We start from the raw sequence: 25,431 nt of genomic DNA on the forward strand, positions 1-25,431 counted from the left end.
CCGGACGGTGGTCACCAGTACCAGTCAACCATGCAACTAAACCACTTCGTGTTTGGGCTCGTTTGATTCCTCTCAATGAGATCTTTGACACAAGATAGTACTGAGGGTCTGATGATGGAGCCGGACGGTGGTCACCAGTACCAGTCAACCATGCAACTAAACCACTTCGTGTTTGGGCTCGTTTGATTCCTCTCAATGAGATCTTTGACACAAGATAGTACTGAGGGTCTGATGATGGAGCTGGAAGGTGGTCACTGGTACCAGTCAATCATGCAACTAAACCACTTCGTGTTTGGGCTCGTTTGATTTGTCTCAACCAGATCTTTGACACAACATAGTACTCACAGGGTCTGATGTGCAGCTGGAAGGTTGTCATCCCAGACACGAAGTGGTTTAGTTGCATGGTTGACTGGTACCGGTGACCACCATTCAGCTCCATCATCAGACCCTGAGTATCACCTAGTGTCCAAGATCCTGTTGAGACGAATCAAACGAGGACAAACACGAAGTGGTTTAGTTGTATGGTTGACTGGTACCGGTGACCACCTTCCAGCTCCATCATCAGACCCTGAGTATCACCTAGTGTCAAAGATCTTGTTGAGACGAATCAAACGAGCTCAAACACGAAGTGGTTTAGTTGCATGGTTGACTGGTACCGGTGGCCACCTTCCAGCTTCATCGTCAGACCCTGAGTCCTATCTTGTGTCAAAGATCTTGTTGAAATGAATAAAACGAGCCCAAACACGAAGTGGTTTAGTTGCATGGTTTACTGGTACCGGTGACCACCTTCCAGCTCCATCATCAGACCCTGAATATCACCTAGTGTCCAAGATCTTGTTGAGACGAATCAAACGAGCTCAAACACGAAGTGGTTTAGTTGCATGGTTGACTGGTACCGGTGACCACCTTCCAGCTCCATCATCAGACCCTGAGTCATATCTTGTGTCAAAAATCTTGTTGAAATGAATCAAACGAGCCCAAACACGAAGTGGTTTAGTTGCATGGTTGAATGGTACCGGTGACCACCTTCCAGCTCCATCATCAGACCCTGAGTATCACCTAGTGCCAAAGATCTTGTTGAGACGAATCAAACGAGCTCAAACACGAAGTGGTTTAATTGCATAGTTGACTGGTAACAGTGGCCACCTTCCAGCTCCATTATCAGACCCTGAGTGTCACCTAGTGCCAAACATCTTGTTGAGACGAATCAAACGAGCCTAATCATGTTACTACATGGTTGATTGGTATCCGTGACCACCTTCATCATCATCATCAGGCTTCATCATCAGATGCTTAGTATCAGCTCGTTTTTAAACTTAAGATACAAATTAAAGGTTTTATTATATAGCTAAAATAGTTTCACTATACAACCTATACCATATGCAATGACGAAAAATGAAAATAAGCGAGTACCTAAGTAAGTACGTATAATTTCTTTCTAGTAATAATGACCTACATAAGTATGTATATTTGCACTGGATTTAGTATTTTCGTACCAAATAACATTTTTAGGACTTTGATATTAAAGTACAGTTAGTGTTGTTATGATTGATTTCAATGTGCTTCACGATCGGATCAAGAATGTTTAATCCATCATTGTAGTGCGACCCAGGGAAAATGCGGTGGAAGGGTTCGGCGACCTGAGATCGCGGGGCCTGCCGCAGCGCGTAAAATACCTAAACTCGCTCATCCCCGAAATGTAATAGCACTCTTAAACAATATAACCGTCACGAATCGTACCTGGCTCAAATGTCCCCATTACGCTGGCAGCGTTACCGCGCTGAATGGCCAATGAGATCTGTTGGACCAGGTTCGATCCGGACCGAGGGTCGCACCCCCTGTCCCTCAGCCGCCGACCCAAATCCCTCACAAACTCCCTAGCCTCCACAGCCCAAGGTCTCGCAGTCCCGACTGCAACTGGGACAAAGTCGTACATTGGTTCCAGGGCAGAGTATTTGGCATGTTTCATTTTGGCGGCATACTCCGCGGCTGTTCCAGCAGACCTGACAGTGAGACTCAAGTGGAAAGGCGCAAATGTGCTCACGCACGTTGCATCCCACAAGAGGCATCGTCCCTTCTGCCAAGGAACCAATGTCAGACCATCAGGCCTCTTGCCATCCGTGCGGCACAACCCTGGAGGCTCCAAAACGCAAGGAATATTGGCCGACACCAAAGCCCTGCGGATGACATCATTGATGGCATGATGCCTGGAAAAACGGCCCGCGCAATTCATGCAGCTAAGGCCATGGTGACCGTCTTCTTCAACCATAACCCCACAAATACACCGATGCGCTTCGCACACCTTACACCCCAACCGCAAGGCAACCGCGATCCTTAAAGAATCGTTATCTAAAAGTGTGCCTAGCGAGGGGGAAGGCAATGCGTGTAGCCACGCTCCCGACTCAACCTTAAAAGCGGCTTTGAGGCGCGCCAAATCAGATCCTACCGCCTCCCCTAACATATTGGAAACACACACAGTACAAATTGGAAATTTCAGGATTGGAAATATGTAATTGTCTTCAAACACGGCGATCTAGTGACCTAAAAATAAACTCAAATGTAGTCTTCTGTTTTAACTATTGAGTAATAAATAATAAATAAATATCAGGACAATTTTACATAGATCGAACTAGTCCCATAGTAAGCTTAATGAGGCTTGTATGTTGTCGTGTCGTATCGTGGAAGCCTTGGACTAAGAGACATAGTGAAAAATAATTTCAATCGTTATTTCATCACTGTTATTCAACTGCCTGCTCAATTGCCTTGATAGTTTATTTCCGTAAGTATCTTTTAACAATTGCGCATTGCCTCGGAAAACGACACTGACCTATTGCACGAATATTTCACTCCCCACTTATTCCTGTACAGCCACAAATCAATCGGTTCTGGCAACATTGTCGATACTCAGCCGCTGAGTTAGAGCGGTTTCGCACTACGTCCGATCCGAATCCTATCCGAACCCGTGAAAATATGGTCCGAAGTAGCCGTAGAACTATTTCTATGATAATTTACGCACTAGATCCGTCTGATTTCTTTCCGAAATCGGATGACGGAGTGCGTAAATTACCATAGAAATTGTTCTACGGCTACTTCGGACTATATTTTCACGGATTCGGATCGGATTCGGATCGGACGTAGTGCGAAACCGCTCTTATGGTTCACCCGCTACCGCTGACCCCTGAAATCGAATGTTCCAATTTTGAACACCAACGGAACATAGTTTTGTAAACAAACTTCTTAATTTGAAATTGTTTTGGTTCCATTTTCGGATTGGGATTGTGTCTGCTAGATTGTTTCACGTTACGCCACTGTCTGCCAAATCCTACACCGGAACAGGCTATAACCGCGAAAATCGAAGTTCGCAAATGTTTCACTCTAATTACGCCTTCATTGGAGTAAAAGAGAAGGATCCCCGCAATTTGCGAATTTCGGTTAGCGATAACCCCAGGTGACGATGACGCAAAAGAAAACTGTGTCGTCAAAATGATAGTATGTTTGATTTTGATTCCTTGCGATTTCTATCAGATCGTCGGTCCACCCTGTTGTTTATGTCGTTAGAAATTAGAAAAGATAGTAACATTGAAATGCAAATTAAGGTGACGAGCGCGAGGCGGCGCTGCGTCGCCAGCAGATACGAGCTCTGTAATTTGATGAACGCTTTCATTATTTTAATTGATATATCCATCAGAAATTACTCTAATGGCCCCAGTTATTTAAAAGCAATGACTGGCTAGTGGGAGTATTAATCTTTGCTTTTAGGAGTTAATTAAATAAATATCTACATAGGTATGATTTATGGGTCAATTGGTTTTACGTATTTGTTGTCGTTCAGGAACACTACTTTATGAATATTTTACTAATGTATGCGTGCGATGAGAAACTAAGATAAGCGAAAACGAATGTACAAAAAAACATTATCTTTTTAATTCCGAATCCATTAGATACCATTAATGAATTTTTATGGGTTTATCCGTTTTATCATTAAATGATATATCGTCAGGAGACAACCAAAACTCACTAATTACTACCACTTATTCATTGAAACGAGGTCGTTTTTTTATTTATTCAGTGTGTTTAATGAAAAGCTCCGTCCCATTGACGCGGAAGCGTTTCGAAGCGGTCGCGGAGCGGCGCGGTAGCAAAAGGCGGTGATGTCACATTGAGCGCGATCGGCGGATTTAAAGCGTTTTGATCGCTGACCCGCGTTGCCTTTAGTTGTCAGCTGACGATATTTAATATACATAGAAAATAATATTTCAATGTCGGTTATAATATAGCTTATTATTCACAGAAAACAAAATTATGAGTATAAAAATTGAATTGGAAAGGTGCTAAAATTAACCTATTTTGTTTCAGGCGAGAATCCATCGGCCAATTGCCTCGCTCAGCTAGCATCGATTCCATGGTGGAGGCAGCGATCTGCGCACGCCACTGCGAGGCGGCCGCGCCGACGCTCGCGCCGACGCTCGCGCCGCCGGGACGCGCCGACCGCGCGCTGAGCCTTGTGTCGCCCGCTGTCGGCAGGCGCGCCAAGACACAGAGGGGGCAGGCTGGTAAGTCTTCTTGTAGAAGTTCATCGGCTTACTAATCGCGCGGCTAGCATCGACTCAATGGTGGAGGCAGCGATTTACGCACGCGACACCTCCTACATCAAACCGACACAGGAGCCGGCGCCGCCGGGCTGCACGGGCTGTGTCCTTTGCCTCGCAGAGCAGAGAGCACGAGCTATTTATATTTTTTTTCCAAAATTTGCATTAAAAGTAACCACTTAATGCAAAAACTTCCAGGCGTCTTATAATTCAGGTGCTAAAGAAAGGCTGCTTCAGCGATAAAAAAGTACTTAATAAATAATATTGAAGACTGAACTCCGTTCAATTCTTTAAAAAAAATGTGTTTAAAATTTAGTAATACAGGGTTTTATAGCGTTATAGGTTCTAGGACTTATCGGTCACTTACGAAAAATAAAACTAATTTCAAATCGTGTTTTTGTTAGATTACGACAAAAATGGTATTGTTTTCCTACGTTATGAATCAATGTGGATAAAATAAACATGAATGTGAATTTTAATCCTTTTCCTGTACCAACTTATTATGTCTCATTTTATTTAAAGCTAGCGACAATTAAAATATTAAGATTTGAAATAGGTAATAGTAATTAAGTAATATATAACTACATACTTACCTACCCTACATATTTATTTTTTTAAAGTTTTGCAGAAAACTTCTACTTACTTTTTTTTTGTCGTACTTAATGTTTGAATTTCAAATCAGTCTACGGATACCTCCCGTACGGGAGTAAGCGTATATGGCCCAATCATCTTTTTGTAATAAAAAAACCTAATCACCTTGTTGTTCATACACAAAGCGATATGAATCGTAACAAGAAAAATAATAAAAGCGTACGGCCCAAATTAAACATGGTTTATACGTCGTAAAGAGAAAGGTCACAGAGCAATGAATACCTGATGAAAATCCAGGGAAGTGAGCAAAATCGTTATTTCGATTTAAAAGCAGATCTCAGGACTGGCCTTACGGGCAATAAGAATGGTGCATGAATGGGGCCAGTGCAGCGGTGTGACACTGCTACAACGCGATTGGTTGATGAGTTCGCATCACGCGCGCGATTGGTCGCAACTAGTTGCGTTAGACTGCACGATTGGCTCGAATTCGTGAGTGACACCGCTGAACTAGTAGCATTATTAATGCCCGTCTTGAGATTTTTATTTTTATTTATTTATTTAAGGTTCACCAACAATTGTTGACATCGATACATTAAAAAAGTACTAGCTATTACATATAAGGAGTGGTGTCACAATCAGTTACAGGTAAACACCGCATGCAAAACATATATAAGTAAACAACTATAAAAATACTTAAATTTAAACTTATTATCTAATTATTTATTTTGTAACAAATATTTTCTGACAAATGTTATAAATATTGTGGGTCAAAGTGCATATCCGCCTTGTCACAGCAACCATTAGCAATTTTACATAACCTGCATATTGGAGAGTTAGTGCCTGAGACTGATCTAGATATGTACGTCAATGGCAGCCACACATTTATTTGTCGATCGAACGGTTTCCTGCTGGGTACACGTATTTTCAAAGCGGAAACACGTATCTGTAAACTATTTCAACGTTTGTAGAAATTGGGTTTCAGAAATGCTAAATACGAAAATTGGAATTTGTTTTTCGATATCCGGATTACAAATACTTACCTACTCGTTGATGATGAATTGATGATTGTAAAATATAGGAAGAAAGAATTCGTCAAAACAGAAAACAACAATAACATCGATCCAAACTTCCTATAACAGCGTATACATTAAGGTATTACGCTACTTTAAAAATGAATGAGAAAAACCGGCCAAGTGCGAGTCGGAATTGCGCACGAAGGGTTCCGTACCATTACGCAAAAATCGGCGAAAAGATCTTATTTGTTGTATGGGAGCCTTAAATATTTATTTTATTTTGTTTTTCGTATTTGTTTTTTTAGCGGCAACAGAAATACATCATCTGTGAAAATTTCAACTGCCTAGCTATAACGGTTCATGAGATACAGCCTGGTGACAAACAGCGAGACGGACAGCGGAGTCTTAGTAATAGGGTCCCGTTTTTACCCTTTCTGTACGGAACCCTAAAAACACTCACAAACTTTGAGTGTTTGAAGTGTAAATGAGACGGCCGCAGGTTCTTAATTGAGAAATGTTTGTTTTATTTACTTGACGGTAACTTTAACATTGCTCCGGTAACGTTGTGTTTTTTCTCCGAGGAAAATTTGCTGAATTATGTTCCGGAAAGATTCCTAGTCTACGGTTGGCAGCTTGATTATGGTTGCATTATCTTTTTCCGCGCTTTTATTTTCTCAACTCATTCTTTATTAGGTACTGTCAGAGACAAATAAATGACAGACTAGTAGTCTATTGTACTAAGTTGCATTTCTTATTAGAAGGCGTCACATTTGCGATGTCTTAGACGCAATTATTCTGTAAGGTTTAACCTATGTTTAACAGCGTAAGGCTGTACGTCTTACCTAGACTTATATATTATCAAATAAGCAATATAATACACCTAGTATTTCAAGGAAGTTTTGTTATTAAAATATGTATCACTAGCGACCCGCCCCGGCTTCGCACGGGTTAACAAATTATACATAAACCTTCCTCTTGTATCACTCTATCTATAAAAAAAGCATCAAAATCCGTTGCGAAGTTTTAAAGATCTAAGCATACGAGTACATAGGGACATACAGACAGCGGGAAGCGACTTTGTTTTATACTATGTAGTGATACACAATTATATAATATAAGTACTCAACATTATTTAAGCTCTTAAATAGTTATTTACGATACAAGTGCGGAAAAGAGGAAATTCGAAACAAGTGGCGATAAATTAAAACACGACCGAAGGACGAGTTGCGAATTACCTATTCGCACGCGTATCGTACAACGTTTTACAGTACATTATGCCCGTTTAAATATTTGACATAGCAACGAAAAGTGCTTATTTACGTACTAGTGCCATATGTACTTACTGTAAATAACCTACAAAATGATTTCCTAAATACGTTTCATTAATTGAAATGAAAACACTTTTGCTTAATTTAGAACTCCCCGAAACACTTTAGAAAGAGAGTAATTAACGTCAAATCTGATTGAACTTTGAAACAAATTGAAGCAACCAGTAGTATTAAGGTGTATTAGGGCTGTTTCATAAAAGGGTTTCTTCCGTAATTACAAAATAATCTCCTTAGCGCCACTTGCATCATCCCACTAACCAGTAACCATGGTAACTCCAGGTTTAACCGGCTAACCCCGGGTAAGCGGGATGGTGCAAGTGGCGCTTAATGTTTAACTAACTGACCGTTCGCTCCAGTCGCTAGGTTTAGCTGCATGTGCGTTGCACGTTCGCACGGGTAAACCTTAATAAATTATAAACTTAAACCTTCCTAAAAAATTGCTCTATTGATAGGTGAAAACCGCATACAAATCCGTTCAGTAGTTTTCGAGGTTATCGCGAACATACATACACAAACACACAAACAGACAGACGGGGCGGGGGACTTTGTTTTGTAAGGCGTAGTGATGCTTTTATTTAATTCGCCCAAAAACCTATCAATTAATTCCAAAATTGAATTTCTATTAAGAACGATAAGATGCTGCAATAAATCTCAACAATCTTATGATAAATTTCAACTTGTTTTGCTAAAACGCAATTTGTAACTTGATAAATTGACGTAGGTATCTTTTGCTTGTCAAAATGCGGTTGAAAATTAGGCTATTTCTGATAAATACGAGTGTTTTTTGGAAATCAGAGACCAAAATCTACTTTACACGTGATTTTGTTATTTATATAGTTAAAAACGTAGGTCCATTCCATTTTTCCTGTGGGTAATATAAAAAAAATGTAGTTTAGTCGCTTGCAGACTCATGTGCTTTATCGAACGAGCGAGCGAAGCGAAGTGAAGTTCTTACATTCAACTTGGAGCACACGGCTGGCTAGGGGCACGTCCCGGCATTTCGATGTTTTTAAGCTGAACTATCAGAGGATAGTTTGATACACAATAACTTAAGTAAATTTGTTCTAATTTCAATTAAATTGGGTACATGTGTAGTTGAGGGCATTATATTTTAGTCATTAAATTATGAGCAGGCTCGATCAAGGGGTTATTGAGCTAGAAGAGCTTAGAAGGCTAAAAAGCTATTTGTCAGGAGTCTTGCTATTCTGGTCATCTTTTTTGCAAGAAAGTATGGTCGAGTTTGGTATCAAATAAAGTGCTCGGCTTACACATTTATAATATAGTTTTTAAATTTACAATTTTAAAATAATGATCTTACATTTTGGCGAACCGCGAGTTCTCAGTTCGGAGCGAACTACTAGTATAAAAAAGTTTTATTCTTTAACCGCTCTTAAGGTATCTATCTTTGTGGCTTATGCAGTGTACACACCAGTAACCGTACCATGAGCCACTAACAGTGTCAAAACTGAGATAATAATATACGCTAACGTCCACGTAATTTACTTTCACTCGCTCGCACTAATATGCGAGTACGAGTGAGATGCAATAAAAAGTAAGTTACGTTCTCGATAGCGTTTATGTCAGTGCCATACTGAGGCGAACCTTAAGACCTGCCGTCAACCCTTGACATTAATTCCGTACCGCAGTGTAGTGATGTGCACCTGGCTCCGAGCTCTGATGACATCACTGCAAATATTACCTGACTGGCATTGCAGTTTTCTTTACTTACATTATTATCGTCCAGGAGACTTACTGCTTTTAGGTGCAGTTGGACTTACTATATATTTATTTAGAAATTTTAATCAGGCAACAAGGCCCATGTTACAAATACCTTACAGACTAAGTAACATACATATGCATTTTATAAACTTAAAAACTAAACACTATTTAGGCGACAAATCGGCGTGGCTCCGTTGAATCGTCTGGTCTTGTGTCGGATTCGGCAGTTTGCCCCGGAACCTCCGAAACACCCAGAAGTCGGCGCACTCGATGGTCCCCTACAGCGGTCGCGGCACGCGCACCACAAAACAATTGAAGTGCACGTAGTGGCGCGATCGAAGCTGGAACACCCTCAGCGTGTAGCCGCTACTAACCACAGAGTCCCAACGTTAACACAGTTGACTGACTAATCTTCAACCTTAATGCAACGATATAAGGTCTACCAAGCGGAAGCGGTGGTTGCCGACTGGATATGATGTCCGTCCGGCCTTCAACCCGGAGGCCGCGGGTTCGAATGCTGGCCAATGAGTTTTCGCAACTTATGTACCTACGAAATATAATTTTATATTTACTACTAGCTTTTCGGCGAAGGAAAACATCGTGAGGAAACCTACAAACATCTGTGAAATAATTGAAATTCGCATTGGGCCAGCGTGGGGAATATTATATGTATAGCCTCCTAAGACCTTGCGTACAATTTTTTGTACATATCCCAAAAAAAAATTGAGGTCAATTTTATTGAGTTACTAAGGGTTCCAAATTCAAAACCAAAACAAATGCTTCTGGGTCTCAGTAGGATAGACCAAGCCTCCTCAAGCATGAGAGGGCTTCCCGCCTGCTCAGCCCTAGTAGCACGGTCGCATTTTTATCATTTATCACCATGCCTGTCACATTCTAGCAAGTATGTAAGTGCGAAAGTGACGGGCTTAGTGATAGTGGATAAAAAATGGAACCGTGCTGAGCCCGCCAGTGGAACGTATAGGTATAGACTGCACTAAAGGTATATTATTTTTATAAGATTCACCAGCGGACATTTATGAGCGTTGCTGTTACAGTATTAGTCATCGTCATATGACTCGGGTGTCCGTTATTATTCCCGAGTTTGTCCGTTAAGTTCCCTGTAACTTTGCGATAATATGACTCGGGAAGACGTAATTTGACAGCTACAAGAGTCGGGCCAAGATATTATATCTCTGCGTGGCATTTGCAATGAAAAAGTGTGGTAATGTCATCATGAAATTATGATATTTTAATGATGCTCGTACTTACCTCGTTCTACTTAAGTCGGTGCAAAGTTAGCTTGGAGGGACTCTAGATATTTTTCACAACAGTGTTAGACAGTTGGTACAATACGAGAGGTAAACTCAAAAGTTTTAGAATAACTAGGTTTTTATAAGATTATTTTAAGTTTTATAATGCATGTAGTTTAGTTTTATTGTTTAGTTTATCTTTTTATATCCCAATAATAAAATATACCTAACTAGGTAAAACTATAATAGTAGTTAGGCCCTGACTCTCTATTTTAATACGTGCGTAAACTCTTTCAGCCAGCCTATTATGGATAGCTTTATCCATCTTTATCCACGTGATAAAATAACTGTCACTGTTTAACACCGTGGGAAAGAAAGTGACGGACACCGTTTTATCACGCTGTCACGTAGACAAGAACGACCATCATATCCGTACTGCCAGCCTATTATGGATAGCTTTATCCATCTTTATCCACGTGATAAAATAACTGTCACTGTTTAACACCGTGGGAAAGAAAGTGACGGACACCGTTTTATCACGCTGTCACGTAGACAAGAACGACCATCATATCCGTACTGATCACGCGTACAATTTTTTCATTAGGGTAGTATGACCCTGAAACGGACATGGCTCATTCTTCCAAAGCCCCTTTTGTATGAAATTCGTGAGAAACCCTTCGAGATTACAGCTCTTATATGCATAAGTATTAATACACTATTCGTATTTACCTTTACAAGTTTACCCTCTAAATTGGTCATATTACCGTCTTTTTCATATATAAATGTGACTGCGCCAAATTTAGGATTAGGTTGCCGAGCTCGGCAAGGAGGATGGGGAGGCTGAAATGAGAATGAGAGTAGGATTAAACTAATTCATAACTATACAAAAGCATTATTGATATGCATACATATGTTATGTTTTCTCTGTATAGTTTTATTTTATTGAGGTGAGATACAACAAAGAGTGTACTGTATTGAATTGCATTGTTTTGTATGTTAGTAGGTATTTGATTTATCGGTGTAAACAATAGGCAGCACTTAATTCTATCTATATCAAGGACTAAATATTTGTCCCTAGCTTATCATCTATCGCTATTGTGTTCATAAAAACCTTTGTTCCAAGTCTATTGTTTAGCATGTTACGCCCTCGTTAAAAGTTGTTTGTCCCGATAGCGCCTGACTATCTCCTAATAGCAATGAAGATAAGACGTTAAACTAATTTTATTGCTAAATCAGATCAGGCGTTCGTTCAACCTTGAGTATAAAATGTAAGATAATCGTGTAACTTTATAAATAGAATAGAATATAATACATTTATTTACGGCACATCGAATACCCACATACGTAAATGAAGTGTTTTTGGAAAAACAAACACAAAAACACTACAAAATTCGTCTCCACTTCAAGTCCAACTTTTTATTTTCAACCACAAACTCTATTATTTGAGTATTTGCCTCTTATATATGTAAGTATACCTAATTAGGGTTCCGTACCCAAAGGGTAAAAAAGGGACCCTATTACTAATAATACTCCACTGTCCATTTGTCCGTCTGTCTGTCACCAGGCTGTATCTCATGAACCGTGATAGCTATAGACAGTTGAAATTTTCACAGATGATGTATTTCTGTTGCCGCTATAAAAAAAATACTAAAAAGTACGGAACCCTCGGTGGGCGAGTGCGACTCGCACTTGTCTGGTTTTTGATATCACATCACACATTTATTTAATAATTTATTAGTGATTTTTTTCTTGAAAATAACACCCATCGAATAGTAAATAGGTAGGTACCAGATGTTTATATTCTTGTCACCACAATTTGCTTCAAGCCCATTAAGCAGGATTGAGAGGTTCCTTGGAAAAGGATGTCATGTGATCGCCATGTCACACTGTCGTTAAAACAAGTCAAAATCCGTCTATTACACCGACACCCTTGCCTTGCTTGACATTCCTTGCCGGCGTCTATACTTCCGAGCTCATATAACCCGGCAACCTTCAAATCAAGAGTGAACAGGCACCTTCTGGGCAGGCTCGCTCCATCGTAGGCCACGTCTTCGCCTCGGCTAGTCTGTGGCCATGAGTAAGCCCATTTATAATAAAGGCTGTCCCAAAAAGGACGCAAGATTTGAAACTGATGAAAAACACTTTTTTTTTCTTTATAATATATTTGTATATACAATCTTGAAATACATAAAATAGGGTTATTTGTGGAATAATACGTCAGGCAAATGTCCTCCTACTCACTCTTTTGTCAAAATTTTCTATTACCATTTTGCATAGATGAGGTTGAATTTCTCCAATGCAGCGTCGAATTTCCTCTTTTAAAGCATGAGTGGTTGTGGGCTTATTGGCATAGACTTTAGACTTTAAATAACCCCATAAAAAGAAGTCTAAAGGCGTTAAATCGCAAGATCTAGGGGGCCAATTCTGATCACCGAATCGAGAGATCACACGACTAGGAAATGTTTCATGCAGTAATTGCATCGTTTCTCTGTCTGTGTGGCAAGTGGCCCCATCTTGTTGAAACCACATTGCTTCCACATCGATATCCTCTAATTCGGCTATAAAAAACCTTGTTATCATGTCGCGATATCGAGCTCCATTAACAGTAACTGCTTGACTGGCCTCATTTTGAAAAAAATATGGTCCAATAATGCCTCCAGCCCAAAATCCGCACCAAACAGTGACCCGTTCCACAAATAACCCTATTTTATGTATTTCAAGATTTTATATACAAATATATTATAACGAAAAAAAAATGTGATTTTCATCAATTTCAAATCTTGCGTCCTTTTTGGGACATCCTTTATAAAAAAAAACTCCCCGAATTGTTACAGTTGATTGATGTTTGACTTACAGCCGACACAGACGGCAATCAGGCGGGGTTGTTGTTGTGAGCCTATTGTCTTGTTAGTCTTGTCTTGTTTATGTTAACAATGCCAACTACGCCTCTGTTGGCTCTATCATATTGCTTCGAAAATTCTCTGAATTTATTTTGAAATTTACTTAAAACCGCCATTTCTATACGCACAAGACTCTTGATACAGATATCTTTTGAATGAATTTGATGGAAAGGAAATTACTTTTACTACTCATAAGTACTAGAAAATACTCATACGAATTTTTGAAGATTTATTTAAGCGTTGGTTTTTCTTCCACGATTATTGTCGCAGCAACTTTGATCAAACACGACTGATGTCTACTTTTACATTAAAAGTTAACTTTGAACCTCAGCCATTATAAAAGTAATTATGACACAAAAGCTTTGTAAAATGGAACATGTTTTTACAATTCTATTACAGCGCTATATTCTGGCACAAATAAGTCAAGATTTCAAGAATGATAATTGATCCTCTTCAGTATGGTCTCTACGAAGTCTGTGGGACTTGAAATGATAATTGATCCTCTTCAGTATGTTCTCTACGATTTTTGTGGGACTTGAAATGATAATTGATCCTCTTCAGTATGTTCTCTACGATGTCTGTGGGACTTGAGATGATAATTGATCCTCTTCAGTATGTTCCCTACTATGTTTGTGGGACTTGAAATGATAATTGATCCTCTTCAGTATGTACTCTACGATGTTTGTGGGACTTGAAATGATAGGTAAATTGATCCTCTTCAGTATGTGTCTGTGGTCTAGATAAACATACATTCACGGTATTAGTCACGTACTGATTGAATTAAATTTCCAATTAATTTGTATTATGATAAGACTAGGTAATTGGTATTCAGTGCGAACAGCGAACTAGAGAAATTTGATTCGTGATTCATACAAATTAATAATTTAACACATTGCCTCATAATGTAGAGTACGTACTACGTACGCACTACTCTATTAGTAGGTACTATTTATTGTTACAAACGTAAAAAAATATTACATAATAATATATTTATTATTAAATTCTTAGGTATCATAAGATCATAACACAAAAATAAAGAAAAAAAACATTGTAAGGTGTGAAGAAAAAATTCAGTTTAGAAAAAAATTATATTAGAAACCTCAATATAGTTTTTGAAGACCTATCCATAGATATATCCCATACGTGTGGGGTTTGATGAAAAAAAAAAATTAGTTTCAGTTCTAAGTATGGGGAACCCCCAAAATTTATTGTTTTTTTTTCTATTTTTGTGTGAAAATCTTAATGCGGTTCACAGAATACATCTACTTACCAAGTTTCATCAGTATAGTTCTTATAGTTTCGGAAAAAAGTGGCTGTGACATACGGACGGACAGACAGACAGACATGACGAATCCATAAGGGTTCCGTTTTTTGCCATTTGGCTACGGAACCCTAAAAAGGGGAGCTCTCCAAGCGAAAATTAATTAAAAGTACTTACCTACGACGCACTAATCTAACGAGCGAGCGAAGCGAAGATATGTTCTTATATTCAACTTGGAACAAACATCTGGCTAGGGTACGTCCTGGCATTTCGATTTTTTTATTTTTGATAGTTTATCGGCGAAAACTTTAGTAAATTTAGTTTAATTTAATATCGTGTGTGTTGTCCACACACTCGTTTTTTGGTAACATAACGCTTTCCAGATATTCTTAAGAGCCAACAGGAGTGGTCATTTCTCCATACAAACGTACTCGACTGTTTCCTCCGTGGGTTTTGAAGCTAGAGCAATGATTTTTTCAACACAGATTAATATTGTCAATATCTGTGTCGGACCGTTTTTTTTTTTTTGATATTTTTGTTTTTTAAGGCGCTAGAGCCCTTCAAAAATGGCCAAAATGGCCTAATTGACTATGCCGCAATGAGAGGCGTGCTATTCAAAACTGATATCAATTTGTCAAAAAAGCAAAACGGTCCGACACAGATAATGTCATAATCATTTAGATTTCCAAATTTGGTTACGATTGGTTAAGTTTTGGAGGAGGAAACAGTCGAGTACGAAACCTCGATTTTTGAGATTTTTACGCAGGATTTTTCGCCTTGTCCTTATCGCACTAGTTTTAGGAGCCGCTTCCGTTAGCGAGACGGGTATATTTACCTAAAATATTTAAATCTTAGCTCCTATTGGCTCTTAAGCTGAAACAGTCTACTAACCCTTGTTGAAGCTGGTTCCTATGTTAGTGGACTGTATATTAAAATGCAGACTCGCTTTACTCATTTATTATTATAGTACCTACTTTCACAACGAAACACTACCTACCCGCTTATTGTGATTGCAGAAGAAGAGAGCATAAGAATCCACAGTTAATAAAAACAAAACAAAATGCGTGGTTTAACTAGGTAAACCACAGATACAAAACAAAATATTATTCCTTACGTTGGCAACAACCCTAACAATAGCTATTGTCAAGGGTACAGTAGGCATTGGCACACTCCGAAGCAAGATGGATCGCGCGACGCCTCTATAGTAATTCGATTTGGTGTTCCACACATGCACGGGGACTGAGTAAGTGCTAGGATAGTACAACACGAACATATAGATAGAACATACAAGTACATATATGTAAATACAAGACCATATACAAATGTATTATGGTCTTTTTTTGGAAAATTATGGTGCCTACTTTGGCCCCCCTTTCAAGGTTCAAAAGTAATCTCACTCTCACGTTTAAAGATGCAATGCGATAGAGAGAATAGACCTCCAGCTTCTAACCCTTTAAGTCCGTTCCATAAAAGTAGAAATCAAAAACATTAATCGAAAACTATCTTTCGCATGTCGAATCCAACACAATTCTCGAAGCCACCGAAGTTCACCGAACCGATTCTAAATCCTTTATCATATTATTGGAAATATAATATTGTACTATGTCTGACAAAGTTTTCTGTTGAAAATATATATCTTGAACTGTCGGTAAGCCAATAAGGTTCAGATATGTCACCAGCATTTTATACGAATAAACTGAATGGTAGCTTCGCGAACCAAGAAAGATAGGATTTAATCTTTGAGATACAGGGACGAACAGATTTGTCTCACTTAAAGAGGTATTCCACTTACCCAGGCTTTCAGTTAGCCAGGTACAAATAAATTTCTGTCTCATTTACAGAGGGTCCCATTAAAAGAGGTGAGAATAGAGGATATAGTTCAGTTATAGAGGTGGTTAATAAGGTATTTTGTAATTATCTTTAAAAATAAATAAGGTAAAATAATCCTTGTCTCTAAATATTTTTTAAGTCTGTTAATATAGTCTCAGTAAAAGAGGTAAAATATACTCTCTGTCTCAATTATAGAGGTAAATGTGACTATAAAATCACAACAACGAATCCCAGTTATAGAGGTTCGTTTTATCTCACTAACAGAGGTAATTCAGTGCTAAAGTGTCGGGACCGCACCATGAGTCCCAGCTATAGAGTTTTCTCACTTATCCAGGTCCCACTTAACCAGGTTTCACTGTATTTCGTCTTCCTACTATCTGGATTTGTTATGGATGTGATCTGTCAGTGTTTTTGCTTAAAGAAATGAAGACTTTACGAGTATGCGTTCTAGTAAGCTGCACACAGCTACGTGCAAAAAATGTATAAACGTCTAAGCATTCATAACATAAGCCAGTGGAGCTAATTCAAAATGTCTACTCAGAAGCAAAGCCGCGAACCAACTCGTAATGCAACTGGCACCTCATTTGCATGTCAAAGCGAGTTCCTGGCTGGGTGTTCTCATTGCTGTAAATACGCGAGTGTTGGGTGAACCGGAGTAACGTTTGGGAGTTTGGAAGTCCTCAATCCTCAACTTTAGAACTTGATTCATCTTTTAGACTCAATCCCCCTTATTAATAAAACTAAGCAACATCTTACAAGCCTCTATTAAATTTTATCTCTTTTCGACAAACAGAAATCTCAAAAAGATTTATAGGGCCAAACGATTATCAACGAATGTTAGGTTTGACAAGCGTTTATGAATAATGCCAAATATATCGTGCATCAGAACGAAGTGAGGGAATTCAGGAATGTCAAGAAACGTTATATGTACTTTCATAGAAATTTGTCACTAATGATGACATTGACACATTTTGTAATTGCAAATATGATATCATGCAGAGTTAGCTTAGTTAGATTGTATACTGGTTCGCCCGAGCAAATACCTCGTCCGCGGTTAAAGCAATAGAAATTACAACCTCCAAAGCAAAACCGATGTTTTTAGTTGAATTTGCAAATCCGATCCGCTCCAGTCCGGTCTAAGTTTTTCCATTCAAGTTTGATGAGTTGGAACAGAGTTGGCCGCATAGCTCAAATGCAGGATTAAGGGGATTTACTGCAACTGTTAGAGAAACTATGAAATACTAGCTGTTGCCCGCGACTTCGTACGCGTGGATTTGTATATTGGTGGTTATAAATTCTACATTAGCTTAGAACATTAGGCAGCAAAAGATAGCAGTAGGGACGGTTAATCATTTGTTAATTATTATACAACGCATGAGATATGTCTTTCACAACCTGGCTACGAAGTTTCAAGCCCCTAACTGAATAAAATTGTTCTCGATATAATCTCTCTCAACCCCCAGAAGATTTTCAAGTCCACTGTTTAATAAAACCTGCTACCTAACTACCTATTTACGACGTTAGAAGTTCCTAGCTTTAAATAAAATTTGAACCCCCTACCAACTTTCAACCCCTGTTTAAACCTTTAGGGGATGAATTTTTAAATACGCTGAAATTACTTTAGTTGTATTCTAATAATTATGCCTTTATACAACGTTTCAAGTCCCGCACTCAAATAAATATTTGGGTTCCATACAAATTTTCAACCCCCTTTCACCACCTTGGGCAATGAATTATGCGAGCGAAACTACCGTACGAACCGATGCGCGCGCGCGACTGACTGACTTTATACAAAGATTTAAGTCCCGCACTCGCAAAAATATTTGATCTTCATACACTCTTTCAACCCCTTTTTCACCTCCTCGGGGGATGAATTTTTAAAAACGCTGAATAGGTTTTCTTATTTTTTAATAAAATACCTTTTTACGAAGTTTCAAGTTCCTAGCTTTAAATAAAATTTGAACCCTATACAAACTTTCAACCCCTTTTGGACCCTTATAGGGGATGAATTTTTAAAAACGCTGAAATTACTTTTCTCGTATTCTAATAGTATGTCATTATATAAAGATTCAAGTCCCGCACTTAAAAGAAAAATTTTGACCTCCATACAAATTTTCAACCCCTTTTTCACACCTTAAATGTTGAATTAAAAAAAAACGCTGAAATTAGTTTTCTTCTCTTTTAATGAAATAACTTTGTACGAAGTTACAAATTCGTAGCTTAAAATTAAATTTAAACCCTATACAATCTTTCAACCCCTTTTTAACCCTTTTAAGGGACAAATTTTTAAAAACGTTGAAATTACTTTTCTTGAGTTCTAATAATATGGCTTTATACAAAGATTCAAGTCCCGCACTCTCAAAAATATTTGGTCTCCGTACAAACTTTCAACCCCTTTTTCACCACCTCGGGGAATGATTTTTTTTTAAACGCTGAATTTCGTTTTCTTTTTTTTTAATTTAATACCTTTTTACGAAGTTTCAAGGTCCTAGCTTAAAATAAAATTTTCACCCCATGATAAAGTTTTATTCCCTTTTTTACCCCCTTAGGGGTTGAAGTTCCTAAAACGTCGCACTTATTTTTTTTTGTAATCGGCTATTATGCCTTTCTAAGAAGTTTCAAAGCATTTGTAATGGATTCAAACTTTCAATCCCTTTTTAACCCTGTTAGGGGATGAATTTTCAAAAACGCTGAAATTACTTTTCCTGTCTTATAATAATATCCCCATATACAAAGTTTCAAGTCCCACACTCACAAAAATATTTGATCTCCATACAGACTTTCAACCCCTTTTTCACCACCTTGGGGGATGAATTTTCGAAAACGCAGAAATTAGTTTTCTTGTTTTTTAATGTAATACATTTTTACAAAGTTTCAAATTCCTTGCTTAAAATAAAATTTGCACCCCCGGACAAAGTTTCATCCCCTTTCCCCCCCCCCCTTAGGGGTTGAATTTCCTAAAACGTCGCAATTACTTTTTTTTGTACTCGGCTATTATGCCTTTCTAAGAAGTTTCAAAGCATTTGTAATGGATTCAAATTTTCAACCCCTTTTTAACCCTGTTAGGGGATGAATTTTCAAAAACGCTGATATTACTTTTTCTGTCTTATAATAATATCCCCATATATAAAGTTTCAAGTCCCACACTCACAAAAATATTTGATCTACATACAAACTTTCAACCCCTTTTTCACCACCTTAGGGGATGAATTTTCTAAAACAACGCAATTACTTTTTTTTGTAATCGGCTATTATGCCTTTCTATGAAGTTTCAAAGCATTTTTAATGGATTCAAACTTTCAATCCCTTTTTAACCCTGTTAGGGGATAAATTTTCAAAAACGCTGAAATTACTTTTCCTGTCTTATAATAATATCCCCATATACAAAGTTTCAAGTCCCACACTCACAAAAATATTTGATCTCCATACAGACTTTCAACCCCTTTTTCACCACCTTGGGGGATGAATTTTCGAAAACGCAGAAATTAGTTTTCTTGTTTTTTAATGTAATACATTTTTACAAAGTTTCAAATTCCTTGCTTAAAATAAAATTTGCACCCCCGGACAAAGTTTCATCCCCTTTCCCCCCCCCCTTAGGGGTTGAATTTCCTAAAACGTCGCAATTACTTTTTTTTGTAATCGGCTATTATGCCTTTCTAAGAAGTTTCAAAGCATTTGTAATGGATTCAAATTTTCAACCCCTTTTTAACCCTGTTAGGGGATGAATTTTCAAAAACGCTGATATTACTTTTTCTGTCTTATAATAATTTCCCCATATACAAAGTTTCAAGTCCCACACTCACAAAAATATTTGATCTCCATACAAACGCAGAAATTAGTTTTCTTGTTTTTTAATGTAATACATTTTTACAAAGTTTCAAATTCCTTTCTTAAAATAAAATTTGCACCCTAGGACAAAGTTTCATCCCCTTTTTTACCCCCTTAGGGGTTGAATTTCCTATAACATCGCAATTACTTTTTTTTGTAATCGGCTATTATGCCTTTCTAAGAAGTTTCAAAGCATATGTAATGGATTCAAACTTTCAACCCCTTTTTAACCCTGTTAGGGGATGAATTTTCAAAAACGCTGAAATTACTTTTCCTGTCTTATAATAATATCCCCATATACAAAGTTTCAAGTCCCACACTCACAAAAATATTTGATCTCCATACAAATTTTCAACCCCTTTTTCACCACCTTGGGGGATGAATTTTCAAAAACGCTGAAATTAGTTTTCTTGTTTTTTAATATAATACATTTTTACAAAGTTTCAAATTCCTAGCTTAAAATAAAACTTGAACCGCATACAAACTTTCATCCCCTTTTTAACCCCCTTAGGGGGTTTTAAATACATTTTATAAATGCAACCTATTGTCCAAATTTCAACTTTCTAGCATTTGTAGTTTCGGCTCTGCGTTGATGAGTCAGTCAGTCAGTCAGTCAATCAGTCAGGACACGTGCATTTATATATATAGATGTTGGTAATGTCGTAGAAATGTTAAGCTTGGGTTACAAATGCAATGCGGAATTAAGACTATGAAGAATTGTTTTTACTTGAGGCGCAAAGCGATGCCGGAAGGGTTATTATGTGTGGATCTATATCTGAATCCCTAAACTCTTTTCTCCTATCTTTGCATTCCCTAATATTGTTTGTCATAATTATCAGTTGTCCTAACACTAAAAACCCTAATTTAGGTTTCCCTAATTATTGATTACTTATCCTAATGTTATTAAGCATATTTTCTTTTTTGCGAGGGTCGCAGTTCTAACCCTAACCTAAGTTCTATAACCTAACCATTTTTCAGAACCTTACATTATGGAAAATAATCGTTATGACAATTAATCCTTAGGGCATGTGCCCATTAGGACAAACCAGTTAGGGCAAGTGACTTTAGGACAAACGTTGTTAGGGATTCAGAATGACACCCATTATGTGTTCCTGTTTTTTATGTTTATTTGTATCTTTATTATGGTTTTATTGTAGTGTCGGAACCAATTCTTTGGCAACAAAGTACCGAGTCAATTTAGGTTAATGACGTTTCAAGCGCTATTTTCTATGACAGATGACATAGGCTTCAGTGAAGTTACTTTTGAATAGTGTTAATCCTTATAAAATATCCTTAAACTTTTTAGAGTCTGTGCGGAAAGAGAAGAGTCGTGAAATTACTATGCGCTAGTCGAATCGAGATTAAGATATAGTGTTAAGTTTTGGGGCAATAGCTACCAATACAATTGTCATTCGGCTTTTGTGGCCCAAAAAAGGGCTCTAAGAATAATAGCACGAATATCGCAGCTAACGTCATGTAAGAATTTCTTCTCCGAGTTTGGAATTCTGACTGTACCCGGTCTGTACATTCTTATAGTGCTAAGTGATTTGGTAAAGTCCTTGAATGAGATCGAAAACAAAGAGCAACGGGAAGCTCATCTAGCTTCAAGAAGGAAGGACTTGCCACTGACTGTCAGATCAAACCTCAAAGTATTTAAGCACTCAGCAGGTTACCAGGCTATTATCTTATTTAACAAATTGCCAATTGAATTGAAGTCGCTCACAAATGCCAACTTGTTTAAAAACAAATTAAAAGCTTTTCTACTAAAGAAATGCTTCTATTCAGTAGAGGAATATTTATTGGAGGACGTTACAAGGTATTAGTCATGTACGTACCTATTTTTGTATACGATGGATATAGTTGTGTGACGTTGTAATGGTTATACTTGCACTTATTATATGTTTATAATGAATAATGAATAATGTTGATAATGAATAAGTTGACGATGAAATGTATGTAATTAATTAAAATAATGAGCATGGATTGTTATATAAGATCTAATTTTAATAATTTAATGTAAATATTTAATTAGGTTAAGTTATTTATAATAGAATTTCAAACACAATGTTAATTGTTATATGAATAAATAAATATGAATATAATATGAAAATGTATTGGGCTCACTATATATCACGACTCTTCTCTTTCCGAACAGACTCTATAATACACCGTAAAGCCGCGGCCATTCATATCTATAATATATATTCATAAACAGATATTGTTTATTGTTTATTATTTAAGTTGACAATTGTACCTTAACAGGTCGGCACAAATTGGGAGACAGTAATACTTATACATAGGGTACACAAGTATTCACATAATAACATTATATAATACTACTTACAGGCATCTCTCGTTCTATCACTCTCTTACACTCAATCATCAGTCGTCCAATTGCACTCGCAAACAAATTACACTCCGGGTGTGCCTCGAGCACGGAGTTGAGCAGAGCGTGCGCGCGCGCGACCGACGCCTGCGCGTGCGCCCGCGTGCGCGCGGTGCCCTCCGCCAGCAGCGGGTGGCGCCGCCCAAGAGTGTACTGGTTAGGCACAAATAATCGCATGAAGGCCTCGACAAGGGCTACGCTATCTATTAAGTTTCTAATAACACCGATCGTGAATTTCGCCAAAGAGAGCTACCTCCGTAGCTGGAGCGAGTCGTACCCTAGAAGTCCCGGCAGAAACAGAGTAGGGAACATATACGGATAATAGGTGTTTATTTTCTTGTATTATGCCCTAAAGGGTATAGCCGGGTAAGCATGGCCAAACTGCCCTTAGCGAAAAAAACAATTTCCTTTTACTGGATTATTAACCTATATATAAGTAGTGCTTTCACCAAATATTAGGCCTCAAATGCTTCAGATTTAAAAAAAAATGCAAAAAAAGAAAAATCATTTTTATTTTATTACAGCCAAAGTACTAATCCGATTTCTTTGTAATTTGGGTATGTTGTATATACAATTAAGGTCGCTTTCTGAAAAAAAAAATATTGAAGTATGTCTTAAAATAATAGTAAAAAATTGAGATGAAAATTTTCAGAAAAATAAAAAAAATACATGCGAGATAGCGACAGTTATCAAATTTACATATTTCATGTAGAATTTAATAATGTTTAACATATATTTTTTTCAAAAATTAAAATCGGGATTAACAGTGTTAAAAACTCGAATTTGTAACATCCCATAATACCTTCTCTTCATACAAAATAACTTGTACGTTATACTAGAAAGTTATATTCCCAACGCAATTTGAATTTAGAACGCGACTTATTTTGCTGAGCGCGGACCTTAAACTCCGTGGCTGTATGCGGCTAGGGCGAACGGCATTCAGAGATTTAAAAAACAAGTGCGAGTCGGACTCGCGCACGGAGGGTTCCGCACCATCAACAAAAAATAGAGCAAAACAAGCAAAAAAAACGGTCACCCATCCAAGTATTGACCCCGCCCGACGTTGCTTAACTTCGGTCAAAAATCACGTTTGTTGTATGGGAGCCCCACTTAAATCTTTATTTTATCCTGTTTTTAGTATTTGTTGTTATAGCGGCAAAAGAAATACATCATCTGTGAAAATTTCAACTGTCTAGCTATCACGGTTCGTGAGATACAGCCTGGTGACAGACGGACGGACGGACGGACGGACGGACGGACAGCGAAGTCTTAGTAATAGGGTCCCGTTTTTACCCTTTGGGTACGGAACCCTAAAAAGCGCGGGAACAGGAAAATAGGCACGAATTTTATACACAGCGTTAACGATTGAAAAATGTCTGTTCCTTTGATGAATAAAATACGTCACATTCTAAATTCAAATTCGTAAAAACTGCGTTCACAATATACTTCATTCGTTTATGACTACTTAGCTTTGCTTGTATGAAGAGAGAGTATTATGGGATGTTACAAATTCGAGTTTTTCACACTGTAATCCCGATTTTAATTTTTTTTTTAAATATATGTTAAACATTATTAAATTCTACATAAAATATGTAAATTTGATAACTGTCGCTATCTCGCACGTATTTTTTTTATTTTTTTGAGAATTTTCATCTCAATTTTTTACTATTATTTTAAGAGATAATTCAATATATTTTTTTTCAGAAAGCGACCTTAATTGTATATACAACATACCCAAATTACAAAGAAATCGGATTAGTACTTTGGCTGTAATAAAATAAAAATAATTTTTCTTTTTTTGCATTTTTTTTTAAATCTGAAGCATTTGGGGCTTAATATTTGGTGAAAGCACTACTTATATATAGGTTAATAATCCAGTAAAAGGAAATTGTTTTTTCTGCTAAGGGCAGTTTGGCCTTGCTTAGCCGGCTATACCCTTTGTATAATACCCCTTCAAAGCGTGTTAAACTATTGTTAGTTTTACACGCTCTGAAGGGTTCGTCCTCCTGCCAATAGGCATTGAATACGATTAGGATCAGCGTATAGATTCACTTTTTTTTTCAAGTTAGGCATATTTTCTTCATACAGCGATCATTTAAACTAAATCTCCGCAAAACGAAAGCACTACGTCAAGTGTAAGATAAGCGGTACAAGTATTGGGCTTCCTGCCTAGCTCCTTAACATAACCAGTTACCAGTACTGTTAGCCGGCCGGCCATTCATATCTATAACCTTATACGCTAGTTTAACATGCTTTCCAAGGGTTTCCTTTCTCCTGGGTAACTAGGTATTCAGATAAAATTAACCAAAAAAAAAGAGCTCTTTAGTTAATACATGAAGGTACAAATGAAACAATATTTACATAAAACCTAAAAATAACAACTAAAACTAAATATAAAATATCTCTCCAAAGCTGCCCGCTTCTGGAATGGAACCTAGAATGCTGGCGGCGTTGCCCCTTTGAACCGCCAGACTTAAACTTTGAGCCAAGAAGGAGCCCGCCCTGTGGTCGCCCGAGACACCTATTAGTCTGACCGACACTTCCTTTATTAACTGTTTGGTGTCGGTCGACCATGGGCCCAGTGTTTCAATGTAGTATCTTTACCTGTGTGTTTTCGTACTCGTTTTATCTACTCAGTCTCAAATTCCGTTGTTAGGTATCCTAAGGATACATATTCAAATAGTAATTTCTTAACTCAATAGGCTACCTGGGGAATCCAGGGCATCCAGAATGACA

This window comes from Cydia amplana, chromosome 9, assembly GCF_948474715.1.
Source record: "Cydia amplana chromosome 9, ilCydAmpl1.1, whole genome shotgun sequence".
NCBI lineage: Eukaryota > Metazoa > Arthropoda > Insecta > Lepidoptera > Tortricidae > Cydia > Cydia amplana.